The sequence below is a fragment of the Tetranychus urticae genome, chromosome 3 (assembly GCF_039701765.1).
Source record: "Tetranychus urticae isolate SD_2017Ah chromosome 3, NJAU_TeUrti_SD_1.0, whole genome shotgun sequence".
Classification (NCBI taxonomy): Eukaryota; Metazoa; Arthropoda; class Arachnida; order Trombidiformes; family Tetranychidae; genus Tetranychus; species Tetranychus urticae.
In genome coordinates, this window is record NC_142960.1 from 1,296,511 (window position 1) to 1,316,232 (window position 19,722).

The window sequence follows — 19,722 nt, forward strand, 5'->3', positions numbered from 1 at the left end:
AAAAAAAAGCTGCGCAGCTTCAAGTGATCAACATGAAGACACACACACAAACCAGCCCACAGTATTACTTGGAACCGCCTATAAGAGAGTGAGATGAACATTATGATGAAACAAGATGAAAGGCTGAGTGAGAAGATGAACAAGAAAAAGGAATGAAATTTGTCATCAGAAAGCAAAAACTACCGATTATCATGTAATATCATCAGATCATTTGTTTCCATTCCAAAAAATCACATTTCACTTTCAAAACCGAACGCAAACAAACGCAAAACAAACGCAAAACCAACGTGAAACAAACGTCATTTCAACTTCAAAATTTTCATCATCGCCTGAGACGAACTGTTCAATCAGTTTTTTTTATCGTCATGAATGTCGCAAAGATAATCACAATGAGTGAAAGGTTTTGTTTCAAATGTTTATCAAGAATCATTGCGATCTCCAGAACCATTGTGAAGTCAATGTTTCAGCAAAGTCTTGACTTCCTTAAGTTTGGAAAATTAATCGAAGCGTTTTTCGGAACTAATCTGGAACAATTTGAATTTTGATTTAACTCAAGAATCAGATAACCTTTAAGGGTCTTTTGGGTCTTAACGGGTTCGACTGTTCAAATGGCTTGCATTTTAAGTTGAGGTTTTGACTTTGAACTTTTACAATGAAACTGTTTTGATGACACTTTTTTTCTGATGAGTGTTCATTACTTTTGTCATGAAAGTTTCGTGATTAAGATTTGTGGTTTTGTTTCAGTTGTTGTTACGGTAATATTGCTAAATAAGCCGATGCTCATTTTGTTAATTGAACTTTGATTAAACTTTAGTCATGGGAAAATATTAAACAAACATTGAGACTCCAAACCTGTAATGAGTTGAGTTGAGCATTAAAGCTTTTCCCATTAAAGATTGTGAATCAATTGAGCTTAACATTGGTTTTTTGGTGTTAATTGAAATCAATGTTAATTAAAAAGTTTTAACTCGTGAAATGGTTTGATGTTTAATGTTATAGCAAAACTGAAACAATCTTTAATCAAAATTTCATCGCTATTTTGTTTCTCATCAACATTTGATATACTTAAAGCTTCTTTCATGCTCTTCCTTGTCATCCTTTTACCTCATCAAATTGACACTTCAGGACAAGTGAAGATGAAATTGTTGATCAAAAGATGATCTTCATTACAATTTATTGTTGTTATGGACAGTTTCGTGCGTATAACTCAACACCAACAATAAAACTGAAATTATCAAGTAAAAGTGGTTGATATAAGAATAACAAAACAACACCGAGAATCGTGAGGTTGACTTAACGACAACCAAATTGTTGGCCCAACTGATTTACACTTGCCATTCAAGCATCAAATCAAATTGCCGTCTCTAATAACAATACAATCAGGTTCACTTTGGATCCATCAGGTTTCATTACCATGACCAGATAAACATGAATCAAAATACAACTGACAAGACGAGTGAAAAGAGACAATCAAAGCACAAAAAACCAAAAACTAAACATCAAAAAATGAATCAAATTAAGAAAAGGTTTTAATCAAAAAACCAAAACAAAAACATTTGCTAATCGAGCGCCATCTATACGTTCGTTATTAACTAACCAAATGAGCAAAATATTAATAACAAGTGAATGGATCAAAATGGTCGGTAAATGTTATTAAACATAAATTGTTTCAACTTCAATCTTAATTGTTGCCATTTTAAATGCAGTTACTTTTACAGAGTGAAAAGTATTTCGTTTAAGCATAAAAGATTCAAAGTGTAAGTTGAATAAAAAGGTAAAAAATGAAGATAAAGATGAAAAGCTTCTCAACAGTTGTAACATTGAGTTTAAAGCAACCAACTCTGAAAGTAACAAAATTTTACCTTGAATTTCATTCAACCATTTTTACCTGTAAAACCTCATCACTTTCGCACTCTTTTTTATCTTCAATTGCCTTACAGCTCTCAACGGATAAAATTATTCAATGAAATAAACCTGATCAAAAATGGTAAATTGATTAGCCTTTAAATTAGAGTAAATTAAAAACCTTTTTTTTATCGAAAATTTTATTTCTATTTTTAAGTTCAAATTTGGCGCAACTTTTTGTTCATCTTTTGGTCTTCATTCAATTATAGAAAGATTTTTGTTAATTGTCCGTTTAACTTGATTGTCTTTTCTTCATCTTATTCAATTGCGATAGCCAAGAGTTGATTGTGATGGTTAACAGGGAAAAGGTGATTTCTGCTGTTTCTTTTCTTGTTTGCCTTTTGGGTTTAAAAATGTTTGTTTGTCTCCTTAATTGTTGTCTATTCAATGTTTTAAACGTTAATCAACCTTTCAATTGCTCCTCCATTAATTGGTACTAATCAATGTGGTCAATAGACGTCAAAGTCAATTGATAGTTAACTATGTTTTGAGTGACATTTAGTTTACAACAGGAATTACATTAACAAGGTTAACAAAATGACAACCTTTTAATAATAGCAATGATTATGATCATTATGATTATTATTATAATGATAATCAATGGTCAATAACAATGAACCACTTGAAACTCTTGAAAGGTTGAGAAACATTTAACCGCAACTATTCAATGTACAGTTTGACAGTTTCAAGGTAATCACTTGTTAACTTTACCTTTAATTTTGTTTTGTTTTGCCTTTGCTAAATGTCTTACCCTTTGACAGTAAATTTTCAATAGCAGTTAACATTTGCCTTTTCAAATAGTCTACAGTTAATTGTAGGTTAACTTTGATTCTATTATTTGTTGCCAGGTAAAAATGGGCAAAAGCAACAGTTTGTTTGGTTGAAGTGGATCAAGTGAAAAGGGTTTAAGATTGAAAGGAAACCTTTAACAGCAAATTGTTTACAATTGTTATTGTTGCTCATTCAATTGTTATGATCTATCAACAATTTTAACTCTTAAACATAATTCAGTATCAATTTTAGAGTCTAGTTTCACCATGGAATCAACTTAAACATTTTTAACATGATAATTTTGGGTGACTTTTCATCAACATTTCACTGAACATGACCTGAATTTGAAAATAAATTTCTTATATTTGATGGCTTTTCATGGGTTTGGTTTGGCCTTTTTTTACCATGAATTAATATTTTGCTTTGATTAGTTGAACATTATTTTATTATTATTGCTATTATGATTATGATTATGTATGTTTATCATTTATAATAATATTGTGTTGTTATTTTTGTGATTATTTTACTTGTAAAAAGAAGGATAAAAATTGTTAATGTTGATGAGAGGCTTATTGGGTGAATAACAAAGTGCTAATGAGTATAACTTTTGTTGTTGTTATATCAATTGAGCAAGCAAGGTTTGTCTCTATCATCATCGTTCTCACTCTCATCATCTTCAGTTTTTAATTTTTCCTCTTTATTCTGATAAAATAAGAGTTATTATAACAGGATAGTTTGTTTCACTGAGTTTGTATATTTCAATGTTGATAGTGATTGATGGTGCGACTTGGAATGTGGACTTGACACTCCTAGTTGGCTGGTTAGTTACAATTAAGGTGGAAACTGTGGGCTTGATGATGTTGATGATCATGATGATGGCGGTGGAAGCAGAGAAACAATAGGAAAAATAAATAATCAAGTGAGTAAGAATGATATTAAAGATGCAGAAGCAAAAGTGTTTTCATCAAAATTATTAAAAGACATTGACACGGTAGAAGAGATGGAAACTTTTAAATTGTATAATCTGACCAGACTGGTTATCTCTCGTTGCGACTTTGAATATAATCATTTCAATTTTTGAATTGTAATCACATTATATCACAATAAAAGTGATTTAAGAGTCAATATCAGTTCATTACTCTTCAGTTTGGAATAAAGCTGACCAAATTTAGTTCCATTTTCAACATTGATTCCCGGCTAGATTACGTTCGGTCTGTTTGTCAAGACGCCATGTAATGCTTCAATGAGCCAATAGGATTGTTTATTGTCCAAAATTTCATAATTTTCAATACATGATCCATATCAGCGTCTTGGGTCAGCAAAGGTTGGATAAGAGCCAAATCTTGAGTTTCATCAAAGACTTATTACAGTAACGAAATGATAAACAGGAACCTAAATAAGGAAGAAAGAAAATTTTGAATCACTAAAATGAATTTCAGATGGAAATTAAATCGATGAAACTTACAGACAGTAAGTTAAATTACGATTAGTCAATCAGAAATCCTGCAAGTTGGCTTGCCCATTATCTTGTCACCAAATTTAATGTTGAAAAAAGCCTTACCAGCGTTGAGTATTGCACAAATTGTGTTCCAATAGACAGATTGACAAACGAGTAAGATTTGACAGCTACCATGTTGAATGATTAAAATTAATTAATTCACTGACAGAACCAACAACAAATTAGTCAAATAAAACATTAGTTTGAAAACAATGGGAATTAGCTGTGAATTAACAGAGGATCAGTTGAGGATCAGTTACGGATCAGATAACGATCGGACTACATAAGACTAATGTGTAAGGGGTTGTTTGTTAATTATGCTGAGATGGTAATTTTTCAAAGCAAGTTAATTGATTAATAATTTGAAAAAGAAATCTATTTAGTTAATCTATTTAATCTAGCGTTGATCTAAATTAATTTGAGTGAAATTAATGTGTTTAAACAGAGAAGATTGTTAAATGGCAATGTCATCATTGAGCTTGAAATGAAAGGTAAATCAACTTTTTACAGGCTTAGCAACCTAACACGGTGAGAAAACACATGATTGCTACTGCTACAGAAATGTATATTGAAAATTTGATTTGTTTGTGAAAATTTATTTTATCATTTTTCTTCTTCTTCTTCCTATCATCTTGCCTGTTCATTGACAAGATGAAGTAGAAATGTTTCATCATGTTAACTGAAAATGCAATCATTTTTTTAACCAGCAGCCAATAGTAACCAATATTAATCAATGTTGTTAATGTTTCTCCTACACGCAATATGTGATTGCTTGTTGTAAAAAAAAGGATAAAAGCGGAGCCAAAAACATCATCACCTTTCATCACTCGGGTCATCTTCCTCTTCATCACCATCACTATTAACATCACCAAGACCATCATCATCACCATCAACATTATCTTCACCATTTTCCTCCCTCACATTACTTTCACAAAAATCTCATTCATTTTTGGGTTCATATTTACAAAGGTAATCATCACTTTCAATTGACATTCCTTCAACAATAAACCATCTTCTTACTTTATTTTATTTAATACATTTTATTTATCAGTACAAAAATAGTGTTCAAAAAAGGTAAAAAAACTATAACTTGATATTGCAAAGTAATTTACAGTTTATGGACTTTGAGAAGGTAACTATTTTGTTATTACTTTACCTTGAAAACTCATTCAAAAATTAGTTTGCTAAGGTAACAAAATACAAAAAAAAGACTAGCCAACAAATGAACTGACCTTTCCTGACCTTCAATACAATTTAGAGTAAGTAATTGTCGGCTATTCCTTCAATTGCTTTTCATCACTTTTCACCATCACCAGTACCATCAAAATCACCATCAACATAATCATCCCAAGAATCCTGAGAGGAAATGCAGATAGACAATGGTGCTAATAATGATAATAATTTTCAATACTCAAAATGTGTTCAAATTACGCTTGTATTTTGGCACAAAATAATTAGGCCAACTTTGCTAATGGCGATGACAGAGACTGATAATACATAATAATAAAGGTAAATGATGATTGAGAAATATAACAATTTTTGCTTCAGTTCAAATAATTCTTTTCATTTCATCTTTTTTTTTCTTCTCTTCTTTCTTCAGTTTCAATTTTGGAAGACAAAGTAGTAATTTTGACAGACAAAAGATATTTCGTGATGATCACTAAATAAATACACTTTCAATGATGGAACAAGATGAAAATATCATCATTGGAATGATAGATCAATCCATCTTCATTTGAATGGCAAAGTTCATTTCTTTTAAATCGTTTTTTGCTTTGTTTTCGAGTAAATCTCATCTCTTTTTTTTTCAACTTTGGTTTCGCTTTGGAAGCAACATTTTTTTGTTTTGTCCATTCTACTGTTGAACCTTACAATAATCAACAAACTTACCGTGAATTGTATCCAATTCAAATGTAATTTTCAAGACAATACAAATTTTTGGTCATCATTCACATTTGGAGACACTTTTGCAACCTTTATTTTCCGATTTTTCAGTCAATCTTTGAAAAGGTGATTTGTTTCTTTAGCGTCTGAAAAATGTAGTTAAACTTAATTTCAAATATCAGTCTGAAATTACTGTTGATTAACAAATGACAAAACTTTGATTGGTTTGCAAAGAAAACCTGAAAATGATAGATTTGCAGATGAAAATAATGATTACATATAATGATGAGAGTATTCAATATTTATTGATATTATAAGCATTGAAGCTTCCCATTGACCCAACATGTTTTCACCTTTGCAAATGTAAATAACATAGAGATGGATATTTTTTTACATACAGATCATTGTCATAACATAAATTATTATTTTTAGTATTACCATTGAGATGATAATTTTAGGGATAAGAAATAAGGTCAGCAGCAAAATAGCCTTTTTCGGCCATCCTTTTCTTACATCCAAACTGCCAGGGTTTCCTTGATAATTTTTGTTTCACAGGTTAAACACAGACACAATAAACTATCTTCATGTTGATCATAATATTGGCATTGAGTTGATTTCTTGTTCATAGGATCTGTTCAAGGGAAACAAAAACAATGTTAATTATAATGATCATTGTTGAATTAAATTGATTTATGGAGAGGAAAAGGTTAAAAAGCTTTCAATATTACCTAGGAAGCAGAAAAAAAAGAGTAAAGATGTTGGTGAAAATGATGAGGTTGAAAGGGATATCATTGAAATAAAAATCCATATCACGATAAGCCAAAGATAATCAACTGTTAACAAGCAATTCCAACATTTTTTTTTCATCTTCCTCTAGTTATGAATGTTAATCTCATTTGGCTTTTACCTTCATTTAATATTCTTCTTTGTCTTCTAATCAGGAACGATGTTCAGCATTTTATCATGATACTGATAATAATAATAATAATGTTTCTGTTGCTCTTGATGGTGGTGATGATGAAGATGAGGAGATAACTTGATTGAAAGGCGGTCTTTTTGGCAGGCTGCTTGCTTTAGTTAGATATTAACAATCATAATCATTGCTGTTACAGGAACAAAAATAAAGGTCGTCCTTTAATTATTTTAAGGCAATCAAACCTTATTAACCACTCATTGTTACTTTGAAAGCATAAGACACTCAACTGAACACATAATAATTTGATATAATAAATAAAATAAGAGTAACATCAATGTCTGTCTCCTACTTTTCCCTCCTTGCGCTGCTCTTGAATAACTTTTACTCAACCTTTTCAGTTATTAATATGCTTTTTGGTAACAATTGTGTGGTAAATTATGCAATAATAATAGCAGCAATAGTTATGGTTATAATAGTAGCAATAATAATAGTAGAACTGAAAATAAGCTTATGATAACTTGATTTTTAAGGGTTAAATGAAAATTTATATAACCAATAATCCCAAAAGACAAATGGTTAATATTGATGGAAAGACCTTAAGCAACCTTCAACAATTCCCTTATGATTATTGTTACTATTATATTCAATACGTGGTTAATTTTAATTGTGATCAGCTTCCATGTTTGCTCTTTTCCTCCAAATTTTCCAATCTTGTTAATCTTGTGCTTTACCGATTTCTTTGGTTTCTCCTCATTGTCAGTGTAAATACAAGACTTTCTATTTGCAACCGAAGAGAGAGTTACTTAGCGAGGTTTTACCTGTAAAAAGAGAAGAAAAAATGATTAGGTGATTGCAAGTTAACGAGAATACAATTGCAGCTAATAATTGTGATTTAAACTGTTGCAAAGGAAAAGTTAAATATTCAAGTGAAAAACGAAGCTATTGACCTTTAATAAAATAATTTGTGTTCACAGTGTGAGCTTGCTATCAGGACATCTTTGCGATGTCAACTCAAATCTGGAAACTGAGAAAAAAGGATTCCCATAGAGATTGAGGTTAACAGCCTCAGGTAAACCCGATTTTCCTTGGAACCCATTACAATAAAAAAAAGAGAATAGTTAATGTCTAGGTTGGCTTTTTTGAACTTTCAACTTTTACCTTTATATTATATAATAATGAGGAAATAACTTAGTGATGGAGTTAACTCAACAAGAATCTTTCATCTTCATTCAACTTTCGCTCTGTTGATATTATCAAATTAAGAAATATTGGATATTTTTATTAACTAGACTTGACTGGACTCAAATTAGTGAAATATTTGTAAACGGTTAAGAAAAAAGTAAATGCTCAAGGCTTTGACCTTTTCCATTTGTAGGGTCAGATTCGTGCAAATGAATTTAAAACAATATCATAGTTAAAAATATAATTATCCTAGCAAGACTTTTATCCTATTTGGTTCCTTATTTTTTATGATATATACATAAAACTAATTCAAATAAATCATAAAGCAATGGCTTTTTGAGCCAGTGACAACACAACTCATAATATTACAGCAAACAAAACAAAATGTGAATTGTAATCACTTGAAAAGTCTCTCTTTCTGCTTGTTGATGTTGATGATTTATGGTGAAAGTAAAAGGTAAAAAATAAATGAACTTTGTGTTTTTTAACTGTTAATTGCTCAAATAGCTTTGACTATGAATATTTATGTTTCGATGCATTTGCAACAAAATATAAATCACTTTAAATAGCGTTAACAAAAGAAAACCATACACTTCAGAAGCTTACAAATATCCATTTCATCCCAACATTTTCATTGATAAAACAACGGTTTGAATATCCATTTCACGGTGTCTTGTCTCATGTTAATGGATTAATTAGGCTTAACCATCATTTTTGCAAGTTAAGAGTCAACATTTTCCTCACTTTTGGCGTTCATCATTGCGGTATTTGGCAAACGATTACATCTTTCCAATTGATCCTGTTATTAACGTTTTTGAGACGATATCGAGAGATAAAAATTAAATTTAAATTAATCAAAATACCAGTTAAGCTTACAATTTTGAATAATATCACATTTTCACGTTATAAGTATCCAGTCACAAAGAGCCAAGGAAATGAAACGGTTTCATGAGAGTTGAGAGGACAAACCATTCCAAACATTTTGATATCACTTATACTTTAAATCAACGGGTGAAGATATTGATGATAAAGATGATTCAGCGGCAGTAGCAATCAAAGAAAAACTGAATTATCAAATGAGAAAATTTAAAAAAATGAATTACTGTTGGTGCAATTAAATTGTCTCTAAGGAAAGGCAACCGCATTGAGTAGTGTTGCAACAATATCATCGATAAAATAAATAATATCGATAACAAAGCTAGCAATATTTATCGATAAGTCCGACAATACTATCGATAACTAATATTATCAAAAAATCTTACGTCCAGCTACAATAAAATGTTTTTTTCTGAAGCGAGTCAATAATTAATGAAGAATGCACAGGTTAATGTTAATAAACTAATGTTTCTAAGCTCACTGCCTGGTTCTCTGATTAAGTTTTCAATCTGCAATTCAGTCAATAGAAATCTAATACCTATTTTTTCATATTAAATTCTATGAAAATAACAATATATTGCAATATTTTTCAATATTTAACGATATTTTTCAATAACAATATCATCAATAACTATCGATAAGTACTCAAACAATATTTTTCCTATCGATAAATAACTTTTTTCAATATTTTGCAACACTAGCATTGAGATTAATGGAGGGAAACAGGTGACAACTTTCAGGGTCCGTCTTCTAATTATGCTTGTAAATGCAAATTAAAAATCAACTCGCCTTGTCTTTAATTTTTGATTAATCAATAAAAAAGTTGTACTTCTTAATTGACGTCCATTTAGATGGAATTAAATTGTAAATTATTGAATAATTTACACACGTACAACCAGTTTTTGGATATTTATAAGCAGCAAAAAGGAAGGTTAACATTTTTACACTTTAAGTTGTCTATTGAGCTGACAACTTTACCAAAATCACATTTATAAACAAGTTACAATTAATCTTACCTGATACAAATTGCTTGGTGACTTTGTTATATCAACCTTAACCTTGATTACAATCAATTTAATGCTCTCCTTATCATACTCATCACCATCATTATCAAAAAAGCCATCAACTAATGATTAGTTAAAACAAAAATAAATGTTATTTCACTCAATTAGCTATCTGTTTTTTTCACAAACAACTTGTTGAAATAAAAAGTCTTCATTATCAATTGAATAATGTTGATGATCATGAAATGAGACTTGATTTATTCGACTCCATTTTAACTGCTTTTATTTACTCTCATTGATTAACAAGATGACAGTTAAAGAGACAATTATTTCAAATGATTTATCATCTTTAATTAACCTCACAAAAATTAAGTGTATCATTGAATCCAACTTCCCACTGAATTAAACAAAAACTACAATTGACTATAAGAATAAAATTAAGGTGATAACTTATTTCAATGGTGTTTGTAGGTGTTGGAGGAAACCACAAATGTTACAACTTTATTTTCATACATTCAAAAAATGGCATTTTTTATTGGTTCAACAAAAGAGTCCATTTCATCAAATTTAGTTATTCATTCACTTGGCAATTCATGATAATCATGAAGTAAATAAGATTAACAAGTGGCAAAGTGCACCTTAATCACTGAATAGACTTGAATGGAAAGTAATGAAAAGTAAAGAGTAATTATCAATCAAAATAGATTGAAATACAGCAACATTGAATATAAAAGAGATTTCGATGATTAATTACACAACAATTAGATTGTTTTGTTCACATTGAGTCAAATGAATCAAATTGAGAGGGAAAAATGATGAAACAAAATTGTTGTCATCAATTTGATACAAAGAGGAAAAAATAAGAAGTATAATTGATTGATCCGGATCTAATTGTCAATTGATTATTCCTTAACGTTCAAGGATTATTCAAGATTTTCATGGTTTCCAGTGAGCCAAAGGACAGGCTTTTCAAGAAGATGAGAAGAGGATAAAAATCTCATTGAGAAAAAGAAGCAACATGATGATCCCAGGGAAGAAGAGTGGGTTGAAGAACAAGGTTTTCCCCTTTCGTCTTCTTTTGCCTTCTTTTTGCTGTTGTTTCACCAGAAAGTTTCACAATGTCCATCAATGGCTCCTTCACTTAACCATTTAAGTTGATCATTTAAAAGATTAGCCTGCGGGAAGAGTATCATTTTAATCAATGAAAATTCCTTAAACATCTCTCCTAGCAATGAGGATAATGCTGATGATGGCGACTTTGTAACAAGATTTCAGTACAATGCTCAGTCTACCTGTTATGTCCTTTTACCATCTTCTTAACCTTTAAGATTATGATTCTTGAAAAAGGAACACGATATTTCTTTTCTTTTTTTCTTCATTTCTTTTCTTCTTCTTTTTACTTTTCCATCTTCATCTTCTTCTCATTTGTTACCCAAACGTTTACTTCACGAACTTGTTGATTTGTTGATTATGAAGACTATCAGTTCATGTTATCTCTCATCATCATCATTATCCTCATCATCCAAGGAGTTGTTATAATATTTCACTCAAGACCATTTCGCGATAAAATATAATTTGAGGTTGAGCCCAATGCTTTTTAGACTCATTTGTTACCAATTTTTGTAACCAACCAACAAAACAGGGAAACCTTTTCTCAACAATTATAATCATAATAATAATATTATTATATTGTTGCTTTTATTTTGTATTAAATCGCCTCAAGGAAACCTCGATTCTCTCAATTTCGTGGTTATACTCAGAACAAGGTGCACAGCATCTTTTTTTTTATCTTCAAAACCTTTTATATTACATATCACCTTTCTTATTTTTGATTGTTATATTATTATGATTATTTAATATTTGTTATTTCATCTTATTTTACGTATTTATATAATTTACCAACTTGATTGTTATTTATCTTGTTGATGAATGTTTGCTTGTGTGTTGTAAGTTGCTTTCAATTGAGTCGTGAATTTAGACAATTTGATTTTGAATATTTGCCATTTTAATTCCAATCTTTCATTTTCACCATTCCGAATGATTCCGTGATTACTGGATGGATCTGTAAGTGAATTAAAAGAGATAAAAAGTTAACAATAGTTGATGAGTGTTTATGCTGTGAAAGTAAATTATCGTCAGCAAATCATCAACACCAGCAACATTATCCAGAAGATAAAATAATTGCTCAAACAAATCTTTTCGCGTTTTTTTTCGTTTAATTGTGTGCTGAATGATTAATTTCATAACGAAATATACTTCATATGAGCAATAGTATCGATAACTGTTTCGAAAATATTGTCGAGTTAAAACTAAGTGCTATCTTTATTATGATTGTTGTATTATTGCTTTGCAAAATAATAAAGCAAAATTTAACTTTCCTTAAATGCTGATGTTTCTGACACTTCTGTTCGAGGTTGACTGGATCAATTCATCTTAAAGTTCTTAATTTTATTACTGATGAAATTATGTTGAAATAATATTGAAACAGCTGAATGGTCAGATTGTTGAAATATTGGTGGATCAATATATTATGCCAAATGAATAAAGCCACATTAAACTCTTAATGCAATATTTCTATTAAATTTTTATGCAAATTCAATTCCTAATTATATCATTATAACATGAAAACAATGAGATTTCAGACATTTACCAAAAAATATAAGAATCAATTTCATCTTTATTATGATAGATTTGTCCATAAATTATAATTCTTTGCTATTACATTTATTTTGCTCTTTATGAATATTCAATTTCAATAAGTAATCTTGAATCAATACAACTATTTCGCTTTTATATTTCATAAGAATCGTAATTCAAATATTGAAAAACAGTTAATCAAAAGTTTATCGTTTTGTTTTCCGATTTAAGGCCAACTCCAATGAAGCAAACAACTCACAATGATTTTTTGAAAGCTTCTAACATTATTCTTCTCAAATATTTACAAAACTTACAAAAGTTGTTCTTCGTCGTGTGAACTTGAGCTGATTTAATCTACATAATCTTAAGTTATGAATAAAAATTATCAGTTTAAAATCGGTTTCCTTACTTGGCCTCCACTCGGAGTTTATGACCCTAAGCGAAAGAAATTTGATGGTTGGACTGCGGACTTTTTGAATGAAGAGTTACGCCTCTACGATTCGATTAATAACACTCCGATTGCCGTTAATTCACCTATTCACGGAAATTGTGATCCCAATGGAAACTGCACTGACCTGCTTGGATTAATTCAACGTGGCGAAATTGACTTCAGTGAGAAACCTTATCCATTCGCAACCCTTTCTGGTTCAATGGATGGAATCGCGCCAGGACCAGTGCACAGTGATGTGTCTTGTAAAATAGCATCAGCTTTACCCGAGATTGGCACAATTCGTGAAGATGTCCTCAAATCTTTATCCATTTTCACTTCAGACGCAATTGTCCTCTTGACTTTCCTCTTTCTCTTCCTTCTCTCAATACCTTTCCTTCTGTGGTTCTTCAAATCAAAGTTTCTTAACAAAAGCAACTCGCCGCCACTCATATGGCCTTTGATCTGTGCAATTCTACGCCAAGGATCATCGCAATTAGACCTTCTTTGTCCAGTTACTCTGCGCTGTATTTGGATGTCCATCACAATAGCAATCTTCTTCATAGGTGCTCTTTATTCTGGTTCCTTTACTACTGATCTTGCTTCTAAGGCACCGAGCAAAAAGATTAATACACTGGCAGATATTGCGAGGTCTGACAGAGCTCCGTATTTGTTGCAAGAACCGTTATGTCCGAACATGCTTAATTACGCTTCTCCTCAAGATAAGAGAGATATTGAGAGACGAATAAGCGCCAAAGTATTGGGACAATTCAACTTTGTTTTAATAAGACGAGAGAAAAAGATAGAAGAATGTGTTTTCATTGCAACTCCACAAGAGATTGAGCAAGTTCGAATAAGCTATTGTGCTATCGAACCAAACTGGCCGATGCCAGAATGGTATTCATCTGATGCCTCATTCCCCGTTTACTTGTTGTTTTCTGTATTCAACTCAAATCTGCCTCCTGATGCCTTGAAAACTATTTATGATTTACACATAAGACTATTCGAGAGCAATCTTGACACCTATTTGCAATGGAAATGGAAATATCAAGTTGAAAAGTTTCTGGACGTCTTTAGACTCGGATGTTTACATAAAACTACAATTGGATTCAAACCTGATTTGTATCGTTTTAATCAACTAGACAGTGAAAATTATGTCCAATTTTTCACGAGCTACTTATTCATAATTCCGATTTGTATTCTTGTTCTGCTTGGTGAATGTTTAAGTGTTTGGATAATCTCAATCATGAACAATCAAGATTGAATAGAGTCAAGCATATTTATGTACAACCAATTGGTTATAAAAATTAAATAACAAAGGTTTCGTCTTATTGATTTAAGATTTTGAATTTACTTCTTCTTTCTTATTTATTATAAATTATTATTTCTTATTATTGTACTTCTTAAAGCTCCTTATAAATTGCAATATGATTTCACTGTTATTCATCGTTACAAGAATTTACATTCATCTTCCCATCTTGATTATCATATGCTAATCAGGTTAATCATGAAATCGACTCTCTTCTCTTTCTTATAATGACGATAATTAACAGCACCTAATTGAACTGATAGCCAGCCTGATGGTAAAACACAAATTGTTGACTTTTAATTCCATTTAGCTTAAGTCTATCATCACCTTCTCCTTGTGTTCATCTTGGCCTTAAACAATTCGTGAATTTTACCATAATCATCGTAATCATCACCATTATCATTATTACATTATCATATTATTATTTTAACCAGAAGATGATAATTATTATCATTATCTTCATTACCAAGATGAACACGCTTAACAGTTGAAATTGTCAAGATTAAAATCTTATTTGCCATATCCTTTCCATTCAGTCAACATTCCAATTCTGAAATTAACCATCAACAGTTTTAAAATTAGTATAGATCAAAAAGTTCATCATGAAACTTACCGGATCAACTAGTGTTCAATCTAAATTAAGGATAAACCAAGCATAGAGTTAGCCAAGATCGCAGACGAATTAAAAGCTGCTTGAAACATTGAACTTAACTTACTTAATACATTACAACAACAGTTTTAACAAGTATAAAACAGTTTACAAGACATGATTTCACTAATTTAAAAACTGGATTACTCAGAAAATAATAGTTAAGATAATAATTACAATGAGAAATATCTTGAAAATTAAAGGTTGACTAGAAGTTATCAGAAGATTGTCACACGAATCAAATCACATGTTGGCAGAAAGGGGTTGAACCATTATAAATAGTGTCCATCAATGAAAGGCGCGCGATTCAATTGAGAGTTACTGAGGGTTAAATAAGGTTATTTGAAGATTTTTTTAATTATTTTAAATATGCAACAATTTGCGAATCAAAGTGTTGATGAGAATGGAATGATAATATATTATAGTTTTGTAATCGTAACAGCAAAAAAGCTGTTTAATGGTGAAATTGAAAAGCTTGCTTCATGATGATTGAACGTGCAAAGGTTGAACAAAGGATGAAATAGGTTTAGTAACAGCAGAAAAAAAACTGTAACATCATGTTCAACATGATTCAATTAATGAATGACTGAAGCAAAAAGAGGAGAATAAAAAATTGCCTCAAAAGTGATGAAAAAAAACGAAACACTAAATATATCTTTCTCTTTTTTGGTACATCAAAATGTGATGCAAACCTTTAGCAACCTTTTAACATCCTAAATAGCATCAAACAAGAAAACGTTTGTTGATCATCATCACAATCATACTATTCTGTCTGTTGGTGAGTGTAAAAAAAGAGTAAAGTAAATCTCATTGATAAAAAAAAATGATTTAAACCTTTTTTTTATGTAGAGTCTTTTGAATGAAAAAATGGATTGTCTGTCAATGGCCTGATATCGATTTAGATATTAGTTTCCCAAAGGAAGATAATAATAGCTGTTCCTTGGCTTGATTGTCATGATGTGACCATTGTAGGATAGCCTTAGAAGACCATTCAGATTGATCCGGATGCTGACGGAACTTTTATCTTCAATTATTTATCATTATGATTCTCCTCGGCATTACGTTTATTGATGGTAAATTTACTTCTTTGCTGCAGCCCAACAGAAATCGCCTTTAATTTGCTTAACATGGTTGATTTATAGCCCTTTGATTGCACTCTTTAACATTTTTAATGGCATTAACTTTTTGGAAATAAATGAAGAAAAATAAATAAAATTAGATGTCGATTGTTAATTAAACAGATTAAAATCAGACTTACCTTTTATCTTTCCCTTTTGTTACTGTAATTCAAAATCAGCTGTTTGGTAACCACCGAAGCCCGCAATGTTTAATTTCAATTTCAATTTCCTTTAATATTGTTAATGTTATTTAATCGTAATATTATTTTAAAATTTTGTGATTGTCTCACCAGAGGAAACATTTATATTGATGAAATGGGGAAAAGTTGATCAACTTAATAGCATCACCAACAGCAATCATAAAGCAGAAATAAGTGAAAGTGAACAATCTGTCGATGACCTTTCTTTAGTGTATTTTTCTTTCTTATTTATTCAACTGTCCCAACCTTAAATTACTTTATATTTGGTATAGTAATCATAATAATAGTGATGATGATAATGATAATGGTAATGATGATGATGATGATATTAAAATTAGTTGGTTAATATTGGAATAACTCGAGCAGTTGAACAAGTTTAAAGATAAATTTATTGAATGTTACTTAATGAATTAGCGAATACTGAATAGTGAGATATTATATCGAGAAAATGGTTAAATATTAAATTGTCTAACGTTGAATTAACTTAACTAATTGTTGCCTTTAAAACAGTATTGTTTAGCAACAATCAAAACCAAGATAATGTGAAATGTTCATTGTTACCAATTCTTCCTCTCAGATCACATTATCATCATTTTTGCTCTGAATTTTTCGAAAATTTCTCTTGGTAGTGCTTTCGTCATGATATCAGCAATCATCTCTTGTGTTGAAATATATTCAACATCCACAATTTTCTGTTGAACCTTTTCTCTTATGAAATGATATTTTATATCAATATGCTTTGTTTTGGATTGACAGACAGGGTCTTTACTCAATGCTATAGCACATTGGTTATCTTCATAGATTGTAGTTGGTTTATCTAAATGTATATTAAGTTCAGTTATTAGAGATCGAAACCACATTATTTCTTTAACACACTGTGTTAACGCAATATATTCAGCCTCAGCAGTTGAGAGTGCAACTGTTGTCTGTTTCTTGCTTGCCCAAGAAACTAAATTTCCATAACAATAAATCGTTAAACCACTGATACTTTTGCGATCGATTGTTGATGAAGCAAAGTCAGCATCAGAGTAACCAAATAAAACATCTGTGTTGTCAAATGAATTAAATTTCAAGCAATAATCAACAGTACCCTTAAGGTAGCGGTAAATTCGTTTCACTGCTTGCCAGTGAATGTTACTTGGATTTACCATGAACTGTCCAACAACTCCAACTGCAAATGAAATGTCAGGTCTAGTGCAAGTAGACAAATAAATTAAAGCTCCTACTGCACTTGAATAAGGAATGTTATTGATTTTGTTGGTTTCATCAATTTTGTGCAGTTTCAATGATAAGTCAGACGGAGTATTCACTGGTTTACAATTGTCCATATTGTAACGTTTAAGAATAGTTTTGATGTATTTTGATTGATTTAAGCTTAAAGTTCCAATTTTATCATCAACAACAAACTCAATACCCAAGAATGATCTGACATGACCAAGATCTTTCATCATGAATTGTGAACACATTTGTTCTTTCAAGAATTTTATATGTTGGATTGATTTACCAAATATCAAAAGATCATCAACATATATAAGCAAATATATCTTTTTGTTCTCTTCACCTCGAAAATATAAACAGTTATCTGATTGGACTCGTTTAAATCCAATTTTCATCATGAAGTCATTGAATAAAAGATTCCAAGCTCTACCCGATTGTTTAAGTCCATAAAGACTTCTTTTCAATTTACAAACCAGATCTTCATTTTCAATAAACCCTTCAGGTTGCTCCATGTAAATATCTTCCTCTAGTTTACCATTAAGGTAAGCAGTCTTAACATCCATTTGATTTATAATATAACCATATTTTAAGCTCAACGCAATCAAAAAACGCAAAGTTGTAAATTTTGCTACTGGAGCAAATGTTTCTGAATAATCAGTTCCTCTTTTTTGTGTAAAACCTTTAGCAACTAGACGTGCTTTGAACTGTTTTTCGTCGAAATTGTTCTTGAGCTTGAAAACCCATTTATTTTTGATAATATTGACATCAGTTGGTCGCTTCACTAATACCCAAGTGCCGGCATTGATCAATGATTGGTACTCTTCTTGTATAGCTTTTGACCATTGATCACCTTCAGTTGAATTAATAGCTTCCAAATATGTTTCTGGTTCATTGTTCATGGTTAACAATAAATGATCATCATATTTGGTACTAATTTCAGCTACTTCTTCATCATTGTCAATCAAATCTGATTTATCAACTTCATCAACAAGAGTGATATCATTTGGTGCTGAATCATTTTGCTTCAGTAAAATACTTTTCTCATCAAACTTAACATCACGTGCGTAAATAACCTTGTTATCAACTGGATTGATTAAACGATAACCCTTTTTGTTGACTCCATACCCAGTGAAGATTGCTTCAATCGTTTTTGGTGAAATTTTGGATCGTTTTTCTGGTGGTAATAAAACATAAGCCTTACAACCAAATATTTTTAAATGCTTTATTATTGGCTTTCTACCTTTCCAACGTTCGAATGGTGTAATATTATTGATCGACTTCGCTGGACAACGATTCCGTATATAACCAGATGTAACAATAGCTTCAGCCCAATATCTCAATGGAAGTTCAGCCTGATGCAACATTGAGCAAGCCATTTCGCGGAGAGTTCTGTTCATTCTTTCTGCTACTCCATTTTGTTCGTGAATATATGCAATTGAAGTTTCATGTTTTATTCCTTTCTCTTTCAAATAATCTTCAAACTCAGTTGAACAATATTCACGACCATTATCTGTTCTCAATATTTTAATTGGTTTACCATGTAAGTTCATAACTTCAGCTTCGTAAATCTTGAATTGGTCAAAAATTTGACTTCTGTCTTTAATTGGAATCACCTTAACCCAATTAGACCAATCATCAATGAATGTAACAAAATATTTCAAGCCAGTAAATGAGTGAGTTCGTATTGGACCACAAATATCAGAATGAACAAGATCTAAAACACTCTCTGTTGATACAGAATTACGTGCTGCCTTATTTGATTTAGTCATTTTGCCTTTCAAGCAACCCTTGCAAATATCAGATTTTTGTCCGTTTAGATTAACTCCAATCACTACTTCATTGCGAATCATCTTCGATAGTGCATCATAATTGAGATGTCCATATCGTAAATGCCAAAGATTAATATCATCGTACTTTTGACTATCTTTTAATGTTAACAATTTGTCTATTTCTGCAGTACAACAATTGAGATAGTAAAGTCTTCCTTTTCGTTCACCGGTTACAAGTAATTCATTGTCAAGAAATACTTTACATTTACCACTCTTGAATATGATTTCTGCACCCGAATCTTCTGATTGTCCCAATGAAATCAAATTAAGATGCAATTTTGGTACGTAATAAACATTTT

General features: G+C 30.8%; 1 long non-coding RNA gene across 5 annotated transcripts; it reads right to left on the reverse strand.

Moving 5' to 3' along the window:
• Positions 1 to 3,107: 3,107 nt before the first annotated feature.
• On the reverse strand, positions 3,108 to 16,707 carry LOC107365992 (uncharacterized). Of its 5 annotated transcripts, XR_016199832.1 has the most exons (10): positions 16,317 to 16,707; positions 15,893 to 16,239; positions 11,940 to 12,098; positions 9,822 to 11,211; positions 9,033 to 9,220; positions 8,748 to 8,955; positions 7,625 to 7,792; positions 6,787 to 7,161; positions 4,142 to 6,689; positions 3,108 to 4,068 (listed from the first exon to the last, which is right to left on the reverse strand). It is a non-coding gene; the product is annotated as an uncharacterized LOC107365992 (long non-coding RNA). The 5 variants fall into 5 exon arrangements; XR_016199836.1 differs by lacking the exons at positions 11,940 to 12,098; positions 15,893 to 16,239; positions 16,317 to 16,707 and having other exon boundaries at positions 8,763 to 8,955; positions 9,822 to 10,039; XR_016199834.1 differs by lacking the exons at positions 11,940 to 12,098; positions 15,893 to 16,239; positions 16,317 to 16,707 and having other exon boundaries at positions 6,787 to 7,792; positions 8,763 to 8,955; positions 9,822 to 10,166.
• Positions 16,708 to 19,722: the final 3,015 nt, after the last annotated feature.